The 21,410-nt window shown below is 41.6% G+C and overlaps 1 long non-coding RNA gene across 2 annotated transcripts in view; it reads left to right on the forward strand.

Annotated features, from left to right (window-relative positions):
* The window catches only part of LOC309400217, a 67,878-nt gene that overhangs the window by 41,092 nt on the left and 5,376 nt on the right, over positions 1 to 21,410 (forward strand). The window contains exon 4 of one of the 2 annotated variants that reach the window (XR_014176634.1): positions 15,524 to 15,631. The exons of the other annotated variant lie outside the window; for it this stretch is intronic. This is a non-coding gene — a long non-coding RNA (uncharacterized lncRNA). Of the gene's footprint in view, positions 1 to 15,523; positions 15,632 to 21,410 lie in introns of those variants that run through there. 2 annotated transcript variants of the gene reach the window in all.

Consider the following 21,410-nt stretch of genomic DNA (forward strand, 5'->3'; position numbering starts at 1 on the left):
ATAGGTTGATTGTTTTGTTTTAAAAATCTGATATATGCATTATTGTCAAAATATGTTTCAATTAAAATACAGCTTTTAAACATTTAGTTCACCTTAAAAATTGTGACTCTTTTGTCTTCTAAAATGCTATTTTAAATTCAAGTTTGTAAAATCTTTTAAAAGTTTATCTTACAGGGAGGGAGGGTAATATATGCTGTACAAACTGTTTTTAAACACATCATTAATCCTTGAATTTAGTGAGTAACATTGATCAGTTTTTCCATTACATTCATAAATAACCTTTATATAATATAAATAACTTTATGAACCATAAAGTTCATTAAGTGGGCAGTAGTGGTTATGAGGTTGAGTACTTATGTGTGAGTTTATAAAATAAATACATTAGGCTAAAAATCCTTTGGAATAATTCTTCCAATAGCTTGGAGTTTAGACCCAATTTGCTAGATCCAAAATCAAGATATGTTTTATTTGACTATATAGTACTAACATTTGTCAATCAAACAAATCCCAGTAATTTTGAAGTTCAGACACAGTTTGCTAGACCTAAATTGTAAAGCCAAGATACGTTTTATTTGAATATGCTGTCATTTGGCAATCTAAATTCCTCTTTGCAAAATTCAGATTTGTCAAGACTTGATTGGCAATAAAATGACCTAAAATATTAATACTCTGTCCATGGTATTTTTAAAATAATGATTTAATTGCCATTTTCAAACTGGAATTGTGTTAAATGAAAGTATATCATAAAGTCAAAATATTACTTCTATTCCAAGATCTTCCAAATATGCTCTGCCACTTTTAATGGAGAAAACAGTAAAACTATGGTTTGAAGTAGAGCTCTGTTATTATATCAGAGGGATCCTACACTAATTTTCCAAATTTGCAATACTTTCTATGTACATGAATTAGATTTAGGTGGCGTAGTATTCCAATCAAATAACGATTCTAAAACGTAATTGAAATTTTCAGCCACAATTATCTGATCCAGAGAGAAAGTAAAGAAATGTGCAAAACATCTATTTAATATATCTTTAGAAGGACCATAATAATTGATAAATGCAGTATTTTGATTAAAACTGTCACCAGTATTATAAAAATATCCTTCTGGGTCATTTATTTCTTATTCGACCGTAATTGTTGAGTGCTTTTAATTATAATCATTACACCTTTAGTAGATTTTGAATTTCAACTAATATATACATGACCAACCCAGACCCTAGATAAAAGTTTTTCCTTTGTGGAAAAATATGTATTTTTTGTACAAAATCAACTTTATGTTCTAACTATGCTATCTAATTTGGTATGCAAATACCTCAAAAATGTCTATGATTTAAAGACATCTCCGTGGTCATGTGGCCGGCATGACTAAACACCGAAGTCGCATGGAATGCTGTTACCTTTCCACCAAAGGTGGTTCCTATTTTTCTACTTGCATTTCTATGTGCTTTCGAACTGCTAGGTTGGCAGAAGCTGGGACAAGTAACGGGAGCTCACTCCGTTACAGATATTCAAACTGCCGAACTGCCGACCTTTCTGATCAACAAGCTCAGTGTCTTAGCCACTGAGCCACCGCGCCCCATAAAGTAACATAGAGGAACAAAATAAATCAAAACTCCCGAAAAACAGACAAAATCTAAAACTGAGATTAAAACAAAAACCAAGATTTTTTTTAAAAAATCTCATGCTGGTTTGGCCATGAACCCTCATCCAAGCTGAATCAACTTCTCCTTTCCTTTGAAAGTGAACTATTTGCAAAGACATTTAAAATACCACTCTTTCTTTACCTTAGGTGAGTCCCCAACAATAAATTTCTCAGCAAATGCAGAATCAAACCCCTTTTTCACACCAGCACTAAGAAGAAAAAAAAGATTTGATCTATTTTTATTTGACTGCCAAACTTTATTGAATTGCTTAAACCTCTGAACTGTGGAGGAAGGGGTGGAAAAACCATTTTCGTATTTGTTTCCATTCAGGCTTCCCTTTCTCTGTAGACAAAACTTAAAATAATGGAATTTGGGGTTTTTTGCTGGATAAAAATAGACATTCTCGCAATAAGCAGTTTGTTAGATAGGGCAATGAGAAGGCAGACTCAGGTTAAACGCAACAACAGTTCTTTATTCAATAGTCAAGTATGTACAATCCAGCAACTGTTAGGTCTGACAGCTCTCATTTTATAGGGAGCTGTCAGACCTCTCAACCAATCAGATTGAACCTCTGTTCCCGCCTAAACAGAGGACTGGAGTGAAACCCACAGCAGTCTGTGTGGATATCTAACACCCCTCCCCTCTTGGTTGGAGTGTTCCAATTAGTGACGTAGTCTTTTAGATAGGCAGGTCTTTGTCTTACCCTGGCAGACCTGCGCAGTTCATTTGGAACTGGCTCTTCAGGCAGGTTGGATGGACCTGTGTGCTCTCCAGCCCCTCTTTGTGGAAGCTGCTGGAACTTACCCCAGGCCGCAGCTGGAGTTCTTTGTGTTTGCTCGCTCGGGGCTCGCTGTGGGCTTGCAACAAACTCAGATAAGTCTGCCGGATATCTTGGGTTTGAGTGTTCTGTAGAAGGAGTGAATGTTTGCTCCTTTTGGGTAGGGCCTTGGCCGTTTGGCGTTAGAGTTTCGTCTGGTGCTCTAAGATTGGAGTGGGAGAGGTGACCACGGGTTTGGTCAATGTGCCTCCTCCAATTTCTACCATCCTCCAGCTCCAGTAAGAGTGAGGCCCGGTGATGCCTATCACCGTAGCAGGAATCCAGAGTTCCCCCTGCATAGTTGTGGGCATATACTGAATCCCCTATGCTAAAGTGCCAAATATTGCTAGTGGAGTCTGGGGGCGATGTGGCAGAGTAGTTTGGGTGTAGCCGGTCTAGGTGGGACCTTAGACTCGGAGGGGCTTCTCCCGGTGGTGGCGCTAGGCGTAATGTGTTGGATTAGCAAATAGTGATCAATCCGTGTTTGCCAATTACCCAGGCCCATTCTGGCAAGGGCCTCTTTTGCAGATCGCACCATTCTCTCCGCCTGACCATTGGAAGCCGGGTGGAATGGCGCAACCAGGGCATGCTGAATTCCCTGGCTAGCTAAATAGGTCTCGAATTGCATGGCCGCAAATTGGGGCCCATTGTCAGAGACCAAGACATTGGGCAAGCCGTGCATGGAAAAAAGTCTCCGTAGCACCTTGATGACTGCCTCTGCCGTGGTAGAGGTCATCAGGGCTACCTCTAGCCATTTCAAATATGCGTCCACAACTATTAGGAATGTTTGGCCATGAACGGGGCCTGCAAAATCTATGTGCACCCTAGACCAGGGTGCCTGAGGGCGCTCCCACTCCTTAGTGGGTGACTCTGGGGGAGCTGGTCTGGATTCCTGACATGGAGCGCAGGTAGCCACCCACTCTTCTATTTCCCTGTCCATGTTAGGCCACCAGACGTAGCTCCTAGCCAATGCCTTCATCCTGACGATGCCAGGATGCCCCACATGCAATGCCTCTAATACTGCTTGTCGCAGTTTGTTTGGAACAACCACCTGGTCCCCCCACAGTAAACAGCCCTTAATAACCAACAGTTCATCACATTTTGCATAAAACATTTTAAAATTGGCTCCAACAGGCCCCTTGGGCCACCCCCTCCACACCCAGTTAAGCACCTGCTTAATCACATTGTCCTTCGCGGAAAAGCGGGCAACGTCAGTAGAAGAGACAGGTCCAGAGTCCAAACAGTCAATCAATAGGACCGATGTCTCAGGAGTTGGGTCGGCCAACAGTTCTGGTAGGGGACAATGGCTCAAGGCGTCGGTGTGTCCCAACGTGGAGCCTGGGCGGTGGACGAGCTTGTACGTGTAGGCAGCCAGGAAAACAGTCCACCTGGTAATGCGCGGAGACAGGGACACCGGGGTGGGTCAGTCCCCAGCCAGCAGCCCCAGCAAAGGTTTGTGGTCCGTCACAAGTTCGAAATCGCAGCTGTGGAAGCGCTTGACTCCCGTTACAGTAGCCAAAGCTTCTCTGTCCAGTTGGCTATAGTTCCGTTCAGCGGGAGACAACGTTCTCGAGTAGAAGGCAATGGGGGCTTCAGCGCCATTGGGCATGCGGTGCTGAGGACAGCGCCGGCGCCAAATGGAGAAGCGTCGCAAGTCAGAAAGAGTGATAGGGTTTGGCTGTACTGGACCAGCAGGGAGTCGGCCGTGAGCAGGCGTTTCACTCTGGCGAATGCAGCGGCCTCGGCTCGGCCCCAGGTCCATTTAGCGTTTTTGGCTAGGAGGCAATGCAAGGGCTCAGCGACGGTTGCCTTCTGTCTGAGAAAAACACTGTAGAAGTTGGAGCCCGAGGAAAGCTTGCAGCTCAGTCTGATTGCGAGGTGTAGGGCGTCCTGGATTGCTTTAACTTTTTGGGATGTTGGATGGATCCCAGAACCATCAATCATGTACCCTAGGAATTCTACCCTGGGCACATTAATTTTGCATTTTTCTTTTTTAAGGCGGAGGCCTTTTTCGCGAATTCTGGTCAAAACAGCCCCAACACGTTTTAAAAGTTGCGCCTCATTTGCAGCCGATACCAAGATGTCATCGAAATAGGGGATGACTCCTGGTATCCCCTGCAAAAGCCGTGACACTTTGGAACAGTCCAGGGGCGATATTAACTCCAAATTGTAGGCAGTGGAATTTGAATGCACCCCTGTGCGTCACAATGGTTTGGGCCTCCGCTGTGGCGCCATCTACAGGCAACTGCTGGTATGCCTGCGCCATATCTAATTTCGCAAAAAAATTTCCTGGCCGTAGCGAATGTAGTAGGTGCTGTACAATGGGCACAGGGTAGGCGCTTTGTTGCAGCGCATTATTAATTGTACATTTATAGTCCGCGCAGATGCGGACTGACCCATCCAGCTTGACCGGGGTCACTATAGGGGTCTCCCAGCGAGCATGGTCGACTGGTTCTAGGATCCCCTGGCTCACCAGTTTGTCAATTTCCCTATCAATTTTAGGGCGGAGAGCAAAAGGCACTCTCCTGGGCTTAAGCCTGATAGGCGCGACGTTGGGGTCCAAATTAAATGAAATTGGTGTCCCCATATACTTACCGAGGCCAGAGTTGAAGACGTCCTCAAACTCCTTAAATATTGCCTCGGCGCCGCCCTTCACGATGGCGTTGATGCCGGTGACTTCCAAGCCCAGGGCTTTGAACCAGTCTAGCCCCATGAGGCTTTGCAGCTGTGCTCTGGCCACGGTCATGGGAAGGTTGGTGGTGATGCCTTGAATTGGACTCGGAAGGTGCCCTGGCCCACGATGGGGACTCGGTTCCCCTGGTAGTCATGCAGCATGATGTCTGGCGTGCGAAGCTGCCGCTTTTTTAGGCTTGGGATAGCCTGTTTCAGGGTCGACCAGGAGATGATCGTGAGTGACGATCCAGTATCGACTTCAAGCTCACAGGGAGCGTCCTCAATGAGGACCGTGACTTTCAGCTTTTTTGGCCGCCTTGTGCGGACTTGTCCTATCGTGGTTTGATACATTATCAACGGTTCTGTCTGTGTGTACTCTCTCTGGGCTCTCTCCCTGGGTTCGCTCTCTGAGCGCCCTTGGTTTTTTCGCCAGGCCCCTGGAATGGGCCTCTGTTGGCGGTATGCGTTTGGCTGCCAAGTGGTGGCAGGGACTTCACTCCGGCACACTTTTATCACAACGCTGGCAGGTTGCTTCTCAGAATCTGCAGGTAGACCGGGCATGGGTCCCTCCGCAGCTTGCGCAGGGCGGCAAACAGGAGTCAAATCTTCACGCCGGCTTCATGCTGCTACTGTGCATGCAGTAGCTGTCATCGCATTCGCTGTCATTGGTTTCTTGGTCTGCGGCCTCGTGATGGATGCTCGCATCAGAGTGGAGTGAGGCGCGATGTGCTGGCGCTGCAGGGCTTCCGTGGACCTCTCGGCTGACTCCGATGCTCTGGCCTCATCGAGTGCGATCTATTTTGCCAGCAGGCGTTTCTGCAGATGAATGTCCCGCACTCCGCAGATCAGACGATTTGAGATTTGGTCATCCAGGTCACAGAAGTCGCAGTACATTGCTGTCTTTCGATAAGCTGCAATGTACTGGTTGATGGATTCACACTTCTTTTTGGTTCCGCACATTGAATTCGTGGCGACATGTCTTGAAGGCTTGTGCGCGTAGTGCGTTTGTAGAGTCTGCTGTAGGGCTGCCCACGTTACTGCTTGGATCGGAGTTGGCTCCGATAGGTCTTTGGCCATCTCAAAGACCTCTCGGCCGCAGTAGCCCAGGAAAAGGTTTTTCTTTCGGGAGTCTGGAACCCCCATGAGGTCGTTTGCCTCGAGGAAGCATTCAAACCTCAGCATGTAGGATTCCCAGTGTTCGGCCACTGGGTCGTACGGAGTTGGCAGGGCGTGCATGGCCATTTTGTCTTAGCGCGATTTGAGTTTGCCACTTTAAAATGGCTGCTCGATGCCACGCCGATGCTCCGGGCTGGATTCACTTGCTGGATTGACTCGTTGCTCATTCTTCGCCTTATCTGTCTCTCAATCCCACCCTCGTTCCCAGTTTTAGATAGGGCAATGAGAAGGCAGACTCAGATTAAATGCAACAACAGCTCTTTATTCAACAGTCAAGTATGTACAATCCAGCAACTGTTAGGTCTGACAGCTCTCCTTTTATAGGGAGCTGTCAGACCTCTCAGCCAATCAGATTGAACCTCTGTTCCTGCCTAAACAGAGGACTGGAGTGAAAACCACAGCAGTCTATGTGGATATCTAACACAGTTGCAATTTGCAGCTTATTCTAAAATAGCAGTGATAATATTTGTTGTATCCAGGGGTGGCCTGCTACGGGTTCGCCCAGTTTTGGGAGTGTCACTGCGTTAAATTGTTTGCTAGCCTGAACTGAATAGCTGAACTGAAAGAGTTACTGCGCAGGTCATAAGGTCTTATCAGCAATGATGTACTGCACCTGCTCATCACACATTCCAGAGACTTCTTTCCTTTTGATCTTTGTCCGTCTGCCAGGAAGCTGGTAGACAAACTGTTTCTTGCCAAAATGTAACAATTAGATAGATTTGTTTATTTCTTTATTTTCTTATTTTTGTATTAAAGCTTGTTTTTAATTAGAATATGTTTTCCGGGATTTTATTTCTTTTTTCACACCTTAAAGATAATGCTGTTTGGAAAAGCCGCAATCTAAGAGCTCATCTAGTTCAGGGTGAAATACTTTCCCCTGACAGGGAGAACCTGTAGCTAACATTTTGGCCAGTTCGGAGAACCTCCAAATCCTACCTCTGGCTGCTCAGATGGAAACAGGCCCATTTCTGGCCTCTGGAGGGCCTCCAGAGGCCAGGGGAGGCAGTTTTTGCCCTCCCAGTGGCTGAAGGAAAGCCTCTGAAGCCTGGGGAAGGTGAAAACACTCTCCCCTATCATGGTGCAGAAGGCTGACTAGGCCACGCCCACCATGGCCACACCCACCCAGCAACCAGGCAGAGAACCCAGTGCTGACATTTTTGAAGCCCATCCCTGGTTGCATCATATTTTTTCATGAACACTGCTATATGTTTGTCATGCCCAGCATTATGGTGAATCTTAGAAAATGTTGATTATTACTGAAATACAGGCGCTGTGACTGTGTGCCTTCAGACTGAGTATCTTTGTTTCTTTCAAAGCCTTTACCACATTCATTGCAAATAGTTTATTTGCATCTTTAAGCTGAATTGTTCCCACCAAGACCCTTATGCTTGGTGATTCTAAGGCATCAAATTTCTGAATCAAATCATGGTATTTCTCATTCAAATTCTTCCCTATATGGGTCATGGGAGATCAATTTCAAGGCAATGAGGAACTTAGTGTTGTTTCCAGGCCAAATTCAGCTGAAGCCCTCGTTTGGGTTTCTGCCAGCTGAACAAGCTGTTCTTGTTCAAATGCAGGTAGTCCTGAAGTTATGCCATCATTCAGCAACCATTCAAAGTTGTAAGTTCTGAACAAGTGGGACTTATAAGCAGTCCGCAAACTTGGGGCAATCTCAGCAGTCCTGCGTTATGTGACCATGATCCAGACATTAGATATCTGGGCTGCCCTTACAATGTTGCAGTGAGTGGTTACCATTTTTGACATTCCCTGCCAACTTCCACCAGGCAAATCAAGTCAGTGTGGAAGCTGACAGGATATCTGAAGTCACTTCTGCTGGCCCTGCTTTTTCACCTGCATACTCTCTAAAGTGCCTGCCCGTGACACTCCCATCTCATCCCCATGGTACCTGTGATTCCTGTTAGTGAAGGTAGCCTTGAATACTCACAAAGTTTACTGTAAGCTGCAAGAGCATCACATTACTGTGGTGCCTTGGATCACCACATTGCAATCTAATATAGAGAGATCCTATGTGGTTGGTTGGTTGGTTGCACTCACTAGTGTCTACTTGTGATGCATACCCATCTCACAGTGGCACCCATACACCTACCTGCGCTCCCTATCACCTATCATCAACCTCCCCCTAGTCTCCAAGCTCCTGCTCACATTATGGTGCACCTGTCAGTGGAACCCCATGTTCCCCCCCAGAACCCACACATCTACCTGCATTCCAGACAGGGGTGAAATTCAGCTGATTCGGACTGGTTGCTAAAATTTTTGAATCCCACTCCTGACTCCAGAGCACCTGTTTACCTGTTTATAAGACCTTTCTACAACATCTGTGCACCCATTGGTCTGTTTGTCTGAGTCTCCCACTTCTTCTCATTTAACAACGTACACAGTCCTGGGGTTATGAGGCCAACTAGAAGGGAAGAGGAGAAATGCCATTGCTAAACAATGTGGTCATCTGACATAATGCTTTATGATCGCATCACTTAGCAATGGAAATGGCTGCAGCCAAGCAAACAACCCCAGTCTCTCTGCTGCACCAGTTGTTCCTTCATTTGGGAAATACTTCCCAAGATTTTCATTGTGCTCATGATATGATATGCTCACCTACTTAAATAGTTTAGAAAATAATTCTTTGGATAAGTCTTATGAATACAAAATGGATTGGTACAATTTTTAGCCGCAGAAGCATATAAATCCTTTGCTCCGTCCCTTTTTTTTTCTGTCTAGCTCAGGATTGTACAATTTGTTTTAGATTTGATCTACTCCAAAATATGCGCCATTAGGGGGGAAATGAGCAGGGCCAGGGGGAAAGAGTAAATTTGATTTATTACCTTTTAAATTAAATTAAGGTTAATTTAAAATAAAGGAATGTTGGTCATACAATTATTTCCTATATTTATGGCAAATTTGCTGACAATATTTTATAGAGCTCTGGAGCCCACAGCCAAGATTATGGGGATCCACCAGTGGTGTATTAACCATTAAGCAGACTAAGCACGTGCTTAGGGCACCAGGCCCAAAGGGGGCACCACAAAGTTGAGAAAGAAAGAAAAAACCTCAATGAAGATTTGTACAGTATGTAGAAAGGAGGGGCACCAAGATTTTTCAGTGCTTAGGGCACCAGTGAGCCTTAATCCCCCACTGGGACCCACAGCCCTTTGGTTCTTCCCTTAACCCACCCTAGGCTAGTTTTTCTGGGGAAGTTACCTTTTTCTCCCAGATGGTTCTACTTTCAGTATTGAACACCAGTTAAGCAGAAGGAGAAACCAGGAAGAGAGCTTCAGTGCAATAAGCCTTGGTGAAGTACAGTTGTTTGCATCATGAACACGTATACACTGGCTTATCCTTTTGATGTGAAAAAAGATGTGATGGAGTAAAAACACTTATTATTGTATCCCGTTTGTCATACGGTTGGTTATGTTTCCCTTGTTTCCACATTCAGATTCTATACTAGGAAAGTACAATACTCTGAAAATTATTCCTCACTTTAAAATAATTTTCAGCAATATTGGCAGCAAATTTTGTTTGGCAGCTTGATTGTACCATATTTGTAAAGACACCGTGACAGAAGCAATTGAGTCTGAAATTTACAAGCATACTCAAAATCAAATTCAGTTCCCATAACTACTTCCCTTGTCCTTTCATCACAAAATGTGGGTGAGGTTTTTCTGTTATAATGATGAGCAATGAAGCAGCAAGCATTTAGTACAAAATGTAACCGGGACACTTTATATAGTGGCAGAAAATAAGAAAGAAAAAAGACATTTCTTATTAGCAACTGAAGTCCATCTCAATTCTCTTTGATCAGAGTATCAGGATCCTGCTCAGTGCCATTGTCAAATACAGTAGGACTAATTTTTAATACAGTAGGATTAATTTTTAATACAGTAGGATTAATTTTCGTTGTATAAACAGAGGCATAGAATCAAAATCACATGAAGTAATGGTACTGCTTTATAAATCCTTAGTAAGACCATACGTGGAATACAGCATTCAGTTTTGGTCACCACATTACAAAAAAGATGTTGAGACTTTGGAAACAGTGCAAAGAAGAACAATTAAGATGATTAAGGGCCTGGAGACAAAAACATATGAAGAAAAATTGCAGGGATTGGGTATGGCCAATCTAGAGAAAAGAAGGACTAGGAATGGCATGATAGCAGTATTCCAGTATTTGAGGGGCTGCTGCAAAGAAGAGGCGGTCAACTTATTTTCCAAAGCACCAGAAGGCAAGAGAAAAACAAAGCAAAACAAAGCAATGGATGGAAACTAACCAAGGAGAGAAGCAACCTGGAATTTAGGAGAAACAATGAGGACAATTAACCACTGGAACAGCTTGCTTTCAGAAGTTGTAGGTGCTTCATCACTGGAGATTTTTAAGAAAAGACTGGGCAGCCACCTATCTGAAATGGTGTAGGGTCTCCTGCTTGAGCTAGAAGACCTCCAAGATCCCTTCCAGATTTATTCTGGTTGGTTGATTGATTGAATTGATGGCGGTATCTTAAGACTAGATCCATGGATATCAGATATTTTAATTGGGTATTTTTAGGGTTATTTAAATATTGTTTTTTAACTACTTTGCTTTACGTACAGTTTTATTGCCTCCTCTTTTATGTTTATGTTTGTATTTTCTATCTATTGATGTGTTTTATCTGATTGTACACCGCCCCGAGTCCCTTTGGGGAGAGGGGGCAGTATAAAAGTCCAAATAAAAGTAAAGTAAAGTAAGCAGGATGGAAGTTTAATCAAATACTCCTACTTAAATGTAGCCTATTAGAATTATACGGATAGTCCTCGATTTACAACCATAATTCAGCCCCAACTTTCCATTGCTAAGTGAGACATTTGTTAAGTGAATTTTGCATCATTTTATGATCTTTCTTGCCACAATAGTTCAAGTGAAATCACTGCAGTTGTTAAGTTAGTAACAAGGTTGTTTAGTGAGTCTGGCTTCCCTATTGGCTTTGCTTATCAGAAGGTCACAAAAGGGGATCATATGACCCCAGGACATTGCAACCGTCATAAATATGAGTCAGTTGCCAAGCGGCTGAATTTTGATCACATGACCATGGAGATGCTGCAACGGTTATAAGTGTGAAAAATGGTCATAGGTCACTATTTTCAGTGCCATTGTAATTTTGAATTGTCACTAAATGAACTGTTATAAGTCGAGGACTACCTGTATTGTTTCAGCTGTTGGCTCACCACTAGTGTGCTATCCAGCTTTCTAATCAATGGTACAGGATATTGTTTCATCAGTAGGAACTAACTGTTCAAAGATATTTCCCTGAACAGGAAATCTCTCTTTGGATGATTTACTATATGACCAAAGAGACATTAAGAGCAAAACAAACAATCCAGAAGATAAAATGAAATTAAGTATCACCCTCCCCTTCCAGCTCAAGCAATGTATTTTTTTTAAAAAAAAAAACCCTTTAATAATTATGATGTCTGTTCTGGTTCTAATTTTGCCCGTGCTGCCCTGTGAGTGAAACGCCTACACAACAGAATTCTAGAAAAATTCAAAACAGAGACACTAAGATCTGCATATGTAGGATAAAAGTCAAGATGGCGACTGTTAGATCAGGTGAACGGATGAGACAGGGCTTAGGCTTCAGTGACAACGAACAGCTCTTTATTAGACAGCTATTTACAAATCCAGCTTGGCCTGTCTGAAAAGCTAGCCCTTTTATAGGGAGCTGTCAGACGGCTCAGCCAATCGGCTTTCAGTATTTTCCCGCCGGAATGGAGGACCTTGGTGGAGCTTATTGCTCCAGTCTCAATATGTAACAGCGGCTGCAACAGCATATGAGACTTTGTAGTCACTATCTTGATTTTTTTTAAAAAAAAATACCTCCCTCTTAAGGACACCCTTGGCTCAATTTCTGAAGTGAAAAATGATAAGAGTTCATTCTGCTCTATAACGTCTTTTTCCAAGTCTGAGAGATTTCATTCACTAGTGTTAAGCAATGGTAGGAAATGCAATTCTTGTGCTCTTGCATAAGAAAAAGTTCAGCCAAGCTAACACAGGAAAGGAAAATATTCCCCGTAGGTAATCCATTTACATTGCTTTTCTCACATTAGTTGTTGTATTTCATTGCACAGTTAAAAACTGGAAGTGGCTTCAGGAGATTTGCTGGTTTCTCCTCACATCATATAAATCTTTCACGTTTTACTAAAGAGATTTGCTGAGGGATGAAGCAGTATCTTTAGAAATCTGCAACATGGGCCAAGCTTCAGGTAACTGCGCAGGTATCTTTATGTTCAAATAGAACATGAAATACAAGTTGTCTTTGAAATTTGGGGGGATTCTAGAAGGACACACTTTCAAAATAGCAATAGTCATAGCAATAGCACTTAGACTTATATACCACTTCACAGTGCTTTACCGCCCTCTCTAAGCGGCTTACAGAGTCAGCATATTTCCCCAAAAAATCTGGGTCCTCATTTTACCCACCTTGGAAGGATGGAAGGCGGAGTCAACCTTGAGCCTGATGAGAATCAAACTATTGAACTGCAGGCAGCCGGCAGTCAGGAGAAGTGGCCTGCAGTACTGGATTCTAACCACTGCCCCACCACAGCTCTAATAATCTAGTGCTCATTATTAATAGTAATGCCATTTAGTACTGACTGCTCGATTTATCAAAAATAAGATTCATCTAACATTTTTTCTAATTAGTTACTTCTTAAATAACATGGATGGAATATATTTGACTTCAACAAAGCATTGATAAAATGCCTGCACTTTAGTAATTAGCAAGCTAGTTAAATATGGGCTGGATGTCATGTCTATTAAATTAATCCAGAGCTGACTTGAAAGCCATATTTTAAAAAAATGTTATTAAGTGTACAGTTGACAAGACAGGTGCTATACCAGAATATTCTCTTCAACATGAACACTCTTCCCAGTTGCCACAACATTGGCTGGGAGATTCCCATTATTCCTTCCTTCCTTCCTCCCTCCCTCCCTCCCTCCCTCCACCTCATTTTTTGCTGTACTGTAACTGAATGGGTTAGATGTAAGTTTACTCACTTTCCACCAATCCTTTTCCCTCCTTGGTCATGAGGAGGGGGAAGAGGAGAGAGAGAGACAGCAAGAGAGAGACAGGTAGAGACAATCTACGCTTAGCTCCTGAGAACTGAGAAATGGATAAGGAGCCCCAAGCCTGAATAATGTTTATTAAAATACCGGGAGGGGAGGGGTGCTTAACCTGTTTTATGCTGTAAAAAACAAGAATGCTTCTTGTAATGCAGGTTCAGATATTCTCGGGATTCAGTAAAGGTTGGTGACATTTTGGTCTGTGTTTGCTTTCCTTCAGCTAATCACATATCCTGCAACTGCAAGAATTCCAACTGGGCTTAATTCATAACCTTTTGCAAGTGTAATATTATCTTGCAGCAGGTCTTTTTAGACTAACTTTAGCAAAAACCTGCAAAAACAAAATTACAATATATTGCAAATCCTATAAGACCTTTGACCATCAATCCTTAAAAAATATGCCTGTAAGGCTAAATACAGCTACATATTTATATCACAAAAGGTTGGCTAAAACAGAGCTCCACTTCACATATCAAAGGGGCTGAATGAAAATTAATACCTCTATCAACAGCATTTGGATGACTTAAATTAGGATATTTAAAATAAATAAAGAGGAAAGTGATCCTTGAAATAAGCTCTTTTGTTACTTATATTTAATTCTCTACATAATGACCATAGTTTGCTGCATAACTCTGCCAATGATGGATACATTTCTTAAAGACATTATGAAAGAATTTCACCTTTTATTTCTTCAACAAGTCCTATTAAGTCATTTCCAACTCTTCAGTTCAATCAAATGGAAGCCCATGAAGTTATTCTTCCAGTTTTGGGAAAAGGCAGACATAGCAGAGTCTAGAACAATTCACTGTGGCCAACTTGCCACAGTCATCACGGTAAACTCACCATGGCCAAGTTGCCATGGGACAGCTCATGCAAGACAAGAGTTACACTAATATTAAGAAATGGTAGAATAGAATCATTAAAGAAAAGATGCCAAAGAAAGGACAAAATGAAATGTGAATGGCAAAAATTAAATATTTTTAAATATTTTAAATAATTAAACTGAATTGTTAAATTGTCCCATGGTGAGTTGGCTGTGGCAAGTTGGGTGAGGCATCCCATTCTGGACATGGTATCGCACCAGGTCTGCACGATATGGCAGCATGGATAAGACATTGAGATCCAACTTTTCAATTGCCTCTCGGGTGAGCATTCTCATGTTGTAGTAAATTTTTCTTGTGTTTCTAAACTCTGTTTAAATGTTGTTTCAAAATTCTGAGTGTGTTCAAAAGCTTGGTTTTGAATTGTTTTTTTCACAGGTGAAGCTTTGTAATAGTCCAAGGATTGACACTTTATTTTTAGAGTTATAATAAAATGCCCAGTTTCATTGATTGTCACAATGCTGTGAAGAAATTCTTCATTCTCATTGGATGAAAACAATTGCTGGCAAATTTCAATTCCTGGAATTTTCATCTCTGCCACAGTATTTTGCGCAAACCTTCTGATATTAAATAACATTAATAATGCAATAATATGATCACACATTGTCTATAAAGGCCCAGCTCGACAGCAATTTTCTAAGTGATTCCCAATTGTCCTTAATCAATGTATCAATCTTTTTCATGTGGAACTTATCAGCTGCTGATACCATCTATTTTGTTTTTGCAAATCATCTCTTTCCTTTTAAACCATCTTTACATATTTTTGAAGGATCCAACAATGCACAGGTATTATGGCATGCGATCATCATACATGGTGTCATAGATTCTCATGATACACACATCTTATATAGTTCTCAGGATAACCAACATTACAAAAAGCAAATTATAAATTTAGCACCAATATTTGTCTGTAAAATAATAATAAATCATGAGTTTAAAAAGAAATATAATTGAACCCATATAATCATAATCATACCTCTCCATGCCTTTCTAACTTGGAACAGCTTACATTCTTTTTTAACATTACAGACAACATCTGCCTTTCTCAGGTCCTTGGGAAGCATTTGATAGGTGGATAAAAATGCCAAATCCAATCTAAACATCTGACTTACTGTGTGTGGCAAACCATGATTTTGTCAATGCCAATGGTGTTCAAGTGGTTCTCTACATGTTTTGGGGTTTCATCTATTACTGTTGACACTATTTTTGCTTTGTTTTGATACAGTCATTCTACTTCTGATGTTGAGACTCTAGAAAAAGTGCAGAGAAGAGCAACCAAGATAATTAGGGGATTGGAGACTAAAACTTATGAAGAATGGTTACAGGAACTGGGCATGGCTAGTCTAGTGAAGAGAAGGACCAGGGGAGACATGATAGCAGTGTTCCAATATTTGAGGGGGTGCCACAGAGAGGAGGGGGTCAAGCTATTTTCCAAGGCACCCGAAGGCCAGACAAGGAATGGAATGGATGGAAACTGATCAAGGAGAGATTCAACCTAGAAATAAGGAGAAATTTTCTGACTGTGAGTACAATCAACCAGTGGGACAGCTTGCCTTCAGAAGTTGTGGGAGCTTCATCACTTGAGACTTTCAAGAAGAGATTGGACTGTCATTTGTCAGAATGGTATAGGGTCTCCTGCTTTGGCGGGGGGGGGTTAGACTAGATGACCTACAAGGTCTCTTCCAACTCTATTAATCTGTTCTATTTGCAGGTCTTTATATTTTGTGATTTTCTCAAATTCTTTCTCTTCTCTTCTGCTGCCTCCAGGTACTGTCATGTCCACTATCCAGACTTTTTGTTTTTCTTATCATTGCTTGTTAAATCTGAGATGTTAGCTGGCTAGTGCATCTCTGTCTAAATTCTAAAGTCCCAGAACTCTTTAACTTCTTCATTTTCTATTGCTTTGTGTATTTTGTGGTCCCAGCAGTTCTTGCTTACAGGCAAATGGCATTTCTTGCGAATATTCCAATGTATCATTGTTGCTACTTTCTCATGCCATTGTTTGTATTCAGTGATCTTCTTGCAGCAGCTATCTAGGTGGTCCACTGTTTCTTCAGCTTCTTTGCAGAGGCAGCAAAGAAGTCTTCTATTGACTTCTCTATTCTGGCTTTGTGTGCATTTGTTCTTAAGGCTTGGTTTTGTGCAATCAGAATTAACCCCTCTGTCTCTTTCTTCAGTTATCGTACTCTTAGCCATTACTGTACCAGGTATTGTTATCTGCTTTGCCTGCTTTAAAAAAAATGCACTGGCCATTGCCTTGCCATGTTTTTCCCCCCTATTCTTTATTTGATCATTCTTGTAGGCCAGTTTAGTCTTTCCAGTACTTAATAAACCTTTGTGGTACATTAGCTTTAGTGCATCTTTTTCTCTGTGCTTTAGATATTCTCCCAATACATTTTTTTCTTCTTTAATAGTCTGGTATACTTGCAATATCCCACACCCACCTATTTTCCTTGTTATTATGTGTGAGTAATCTACAGTTAGATTCACAATCTAAAACTGGAGGAAACTTAATAATTCAAGCCTTAATCAAGGACTAAACAATACTTAAGGTAGTGTTTAAGAATACAGGCAGTTCCAAGTAGCATGGGGTTGTTGTTGTTGTTTTTGTAAAATTAGGTGTCAGGCTTGATAAAGTCAATATTTCCAGATATCAAGGACATCCTTTAGGTATATTATTACTATTCTGAGACTCATACAAGGGATGACGTACAGTACTTTCCCCAGTCATAAGGAACAACTGGTTTAAAATATTATAATGTTAGGCCTAAAACCAAGAACGATGCATAGAGATGCTTCCAAGCTGAGTTCTTTATCCTTTTCACACTTATAAAGAAAATCCTGCCAGACTGAGGAATCTACTATCTGCATCTACAATATGTTATGTAAACTATTAGAGAGGGGCTGTCTTCCTCGTCTTTCTCTCACATGTAGTAACATTCATATTGTGTTGCCTCATATTCTTCTGAAATATATTCCCTCCCTCCTGGGACTCCACCTCCTTACTACATTCCATCACATATGACAAGGTAAAGGTAGCAGTTTTTCATAGACTTTAAAATCCAGTCAAAAGTGTTCTGTTAGACGCTCTGTCATCTTGGTGCTGGCACATCATTCATTTCATTATGGGTTCTAATTTGGTTGGTATCACAACACTATTACATTTATCTCTATTTCAGCTTAGACTAATTTAATTGATAGAATTCTGTGTCCTTGCTATTACAAGAGACAATTAGCTCTCATTAGTTTACATTTCACTCATTTTCTACTGACTGATTGCACTACATACTGATACTTGCTAATATCAATATGTAATGCAATCAGTCTGAGGAAAATGTTGGTACAGAGTCTCTACAAACCATCACACTTATTCTGATTGTCTTCAAAGTACCAATATTTGCCTACAATTTAATAGTTTCATAATGCAATATTTGGTATTAAGAGTTATCATTTGAAGGTCACATCCTTCATCATAATTGCTCGAAGCAAGAACTAATGAAGATTGCAACATATTCACGTGTTATATTTCCAGGATGACCTTCAAAGAAGAGGAAGTGTTTGACAGAAGACTTTTTGTTTCTCTCTTCCTCTTTCTTCCACTTTTCCTCCTGGATTCTAATCATCTTCCCTCCCCTTTCCTTTGTTCAGGTCCTATAGCCACCCAAATGGAGAGCTTTAGCTGAGCTGGAATAAGCAGCTGATGCTTTGTAGTTGAGGTAAAGAGGTCGTGCAAGTTGTGCTACTGTTAATTTGCCCTCTAAGCCCTTCCAGCGGGGAGCCTATCGTGGCAAGAAATGGAGCAAGGAGATTTGCCTATCAAATTATTGTATGAGAAATACTAAAGATTCAAAAGAAAAAAAGGGCAAGTAGGTTTTTTGTAACTCGTTTAGCATAATCCACTGAGCAGTCAAGGACACCCTTTAATAAATTCCCTGTAACTTTAGTCCAATCAAATGTACTTCTGTGTCCATGTTTCTTAATGTCTTGTTTATGAGACAAATGTGTTGTTGCGTGACACCTTCGGTGCATTGTATTCTTTTCTTTCTGCCTGTCTTTCTCCCCAGGTGTGTATGTGGTGTAGTGTTTGCATGTCGTTGAAAGCTTCTCACACCGTATTAGAGATTATGTGGCAAATAATGACTGGAAAAATATACCTTTCTTTAATAAGCCATTTCATGATGGCAAATATCTTTCCCTCAATCTTCACAGTTGGTTTTGTGCAGGTATATAAAAGTAAAATACATAGTCCCGAAGGAACCAGAAAGCATAAAATAAAGAGCTTTGGGCTGGAGAACTAAATACATGGTTTCAAACTAACATTTTTCCCCCTTAAGAGCAAGCAAAAATCAGGATGTTTGAATGCCACAGTTGCTAAAATAATCTATGAATCAGGGCTTTCCTCAACTGGGCTAAGCCTTTAGGCAGAAACTAATTGCTGCAAACACTAATTTTCAGCTCCCTTTTGTCTCCTATAGCAGGCACCTCTGGATGCAGAAGGTACCCAATTAGCAGAATTCATGGGCCTGATTGTGTATTGTGGGGCAAGTGTGTGAATAGTATAAACACTGCTGATTACTATTCCACTGTAACACTGTAATGGCTGATTTTTTTTGTTGATTGCTTAATAAGGCCATCTATTCTACATCAGTCTCTGGCAAAGCTGCTGGGAAATCAGCTAGGTCACTTTTCCTGGTCATACTAGCAGAAGAAGCCTTGTGATGCTAACAGATGACTAAAGGCATAATTACAGGCTATTTAATCACATCTGTTTCCCCACTTAACATTGTTTGCTCAAGTTAGATGTAGTTTTAAAAAAATCAAAAGGACAATAATGGCATACAGACTAAAAAAATTACCATTGCATGGTTAAAACTCTAGGGCTTGTTATAATTACAGAAAACAGAGTTTACTGTGATTTTAAAAGGCATTAATTTATATTAGTGTGTTTCTATACACATATTGAGGATGACTGGTTGTTTGGAGAGGAGGGAGAGGAGAAGTATATTTCACTTGTACAAGCACTCTTGTGGGTGAAATGAAGTTTTTAATAGTATTATTTAAATGGAAGTGCTGCTGAATACCTTTCATTTGGAAACTAAAATTAAATTCAAGTTCAAGATGACAGGTATTTTCATTAAGCATTCTGAGAAAAAAGTATTCCTTTTTATATCACATCTAAAAAAGTTAAGAGGGTAGCCATATATTATTACATTATAAGGAGGGTCACCACTGGAAAAGCCACGCCTTTCTGTGGGGGGAGCATCTGGAATAGAGCAACATTCAAGCCCTAGTCATTAGGTAGATAAAGAAATATATTAAATTCTCTCTTCTCTCTCTCTCTCTCTCTCTCTCTCTCTCTCTCTCTCTCTCTCTCTCCCTCCCTCCTTCCCTCCCTCCCTCCCTCCCTCCCTCCCTTTCTCCCTCCCTCCCTCGGTAACTTTAAGAATCCCCAATCAGCATGCTGGACTTAAAGTCTACTCATTAAGTTGCTGAAGTTGAGAACCAGTGAATTAAATGACATATACAGTAGGAGAGAGATCAAACTAAGCCATTCAATGAAATATTAGTTGCTGGTGTATTCTGCCTGCTGCCACAAATATTGTTTTTAAAATATTGTTTTTAAAAACACAGAAAAGATGGTACATTTAATTTTATACAAACATCCAGCAAAATAAAGAAATATTTGTTTATAACAGACATTACTTGGTCTCTGTAGAAAATGCACTATAATGAAATGTGGGCCAATGAGTCAGATACTTCGTAAGGGTATAATCTTATGGCACCAGAATTATTTTCAAAAGTGTCCTTGATAACTGCTGAGGAAGATGATAACTGCTGAGATAGATAGACAGACAGCCTTCAAGTCAATTCCAAGTTAAACTAACTGTTCTTTACTGTCCAGATGCCCCATCACCACAGTGGGAGGCTGTCTGTTTTTGGAAGGTAGAAGTGGATGGTGTCACTCTCTCATAATCCCTCACTTCCAAATTGACTTCAGAGTACTGTCAGCCTCTGCTTTGCTTACTTGTTATCGGCTGCCATAGAAATGGGGAGGGTGGGGGCATGGTATTTGGGATGGGAATAAATGGTACAGGAGGTGACATGGAAAAGGGAGCATTCTTCTCACCATCTTCTGCTCATGCTGGTGGCCGGTGTTTAGACTTGATCAAGGCCAAACATCCTGCATACCAACATGATAATGCCTTTTGGAGATGAAATCCACATGACACCTAAGGGGAATTGCAGATTGAACATTGGGGTGGGGTTATTGGAGGGAGGGAGCTGGGTTATCATTTGATATGTACTTGTTCGTGCCTTTCTGGCTCAGATCTTGCTTTACTTTTGTTGCTATCTTTTCATAATCAGTAAAAGTATTTTAATTCCATGAACAATGGAGTTGGGAGTTTTCTTTCTTGGTTATTGATGGAGGCACACTGGACATTAAGTAAGATCTCACTTCACACTCATCCTGGAGCTAACATCTTCCAAGGGGAGTGCACTTAAAACAAAAATTCTCCACAGAAATGTCCAACCCAGGCAGTGACCAGGAGGACAACATGGGGGCTACCGGATCCTCATGTCCTTTGGAAACAAAATGGATGGCTGAACTGGACTTGGAGGAAAGATCCGTACACCCCAGGTGGTCATTGGAAGTGGGGCAGAGGAGTGATCCTGAGGAAATTCCTGCCGGAGTTACCACCAGCCGAAGCCAGCGACCTGAGGCTGCTTGGCAGGAAGCCAAACAAGAGGATTTCATGAAACTTTTTCAAGAGCCATGGGAGAAACACCGCTTCCATGAGAGTTGTGCTGAGAGGGAAGCTGATTTTGCTGATCAAGAAGAGAGATGTGCGGAAGAACTGTCTAACCCAGGGAGGGCTGGGGGCAGACAGCGGAGATGATTGGGATGGGAGAGCCCCAGCCGCAGCAGCAGCAACCATTCAAGCCCCTGCAGACGCTAAACAATTAATCAGTGGAACAGCTTGCCTCCAGAAATTGTGAATGCCCCAACACTGGAAGTTTTTAAGAAGATGTTGGATAGCCATTTGTCTGAAATGGTATAGGGTTTCCTGCCTAGGCAGGGGGTTGGACTAGAAGACCTCCAAGGTCCCTTC

This window comes from Natrix helvetica (genome assembly GCF_964273705.1).
Source record: "Natrix helvetica genome assembly, chromosome: 1".
Lineage (NCBI taxonomy): Eukaryota > Metazoa > Chordata > Lepidosauria > Squamata > Natricidae > Natrix > Natrix helvetica.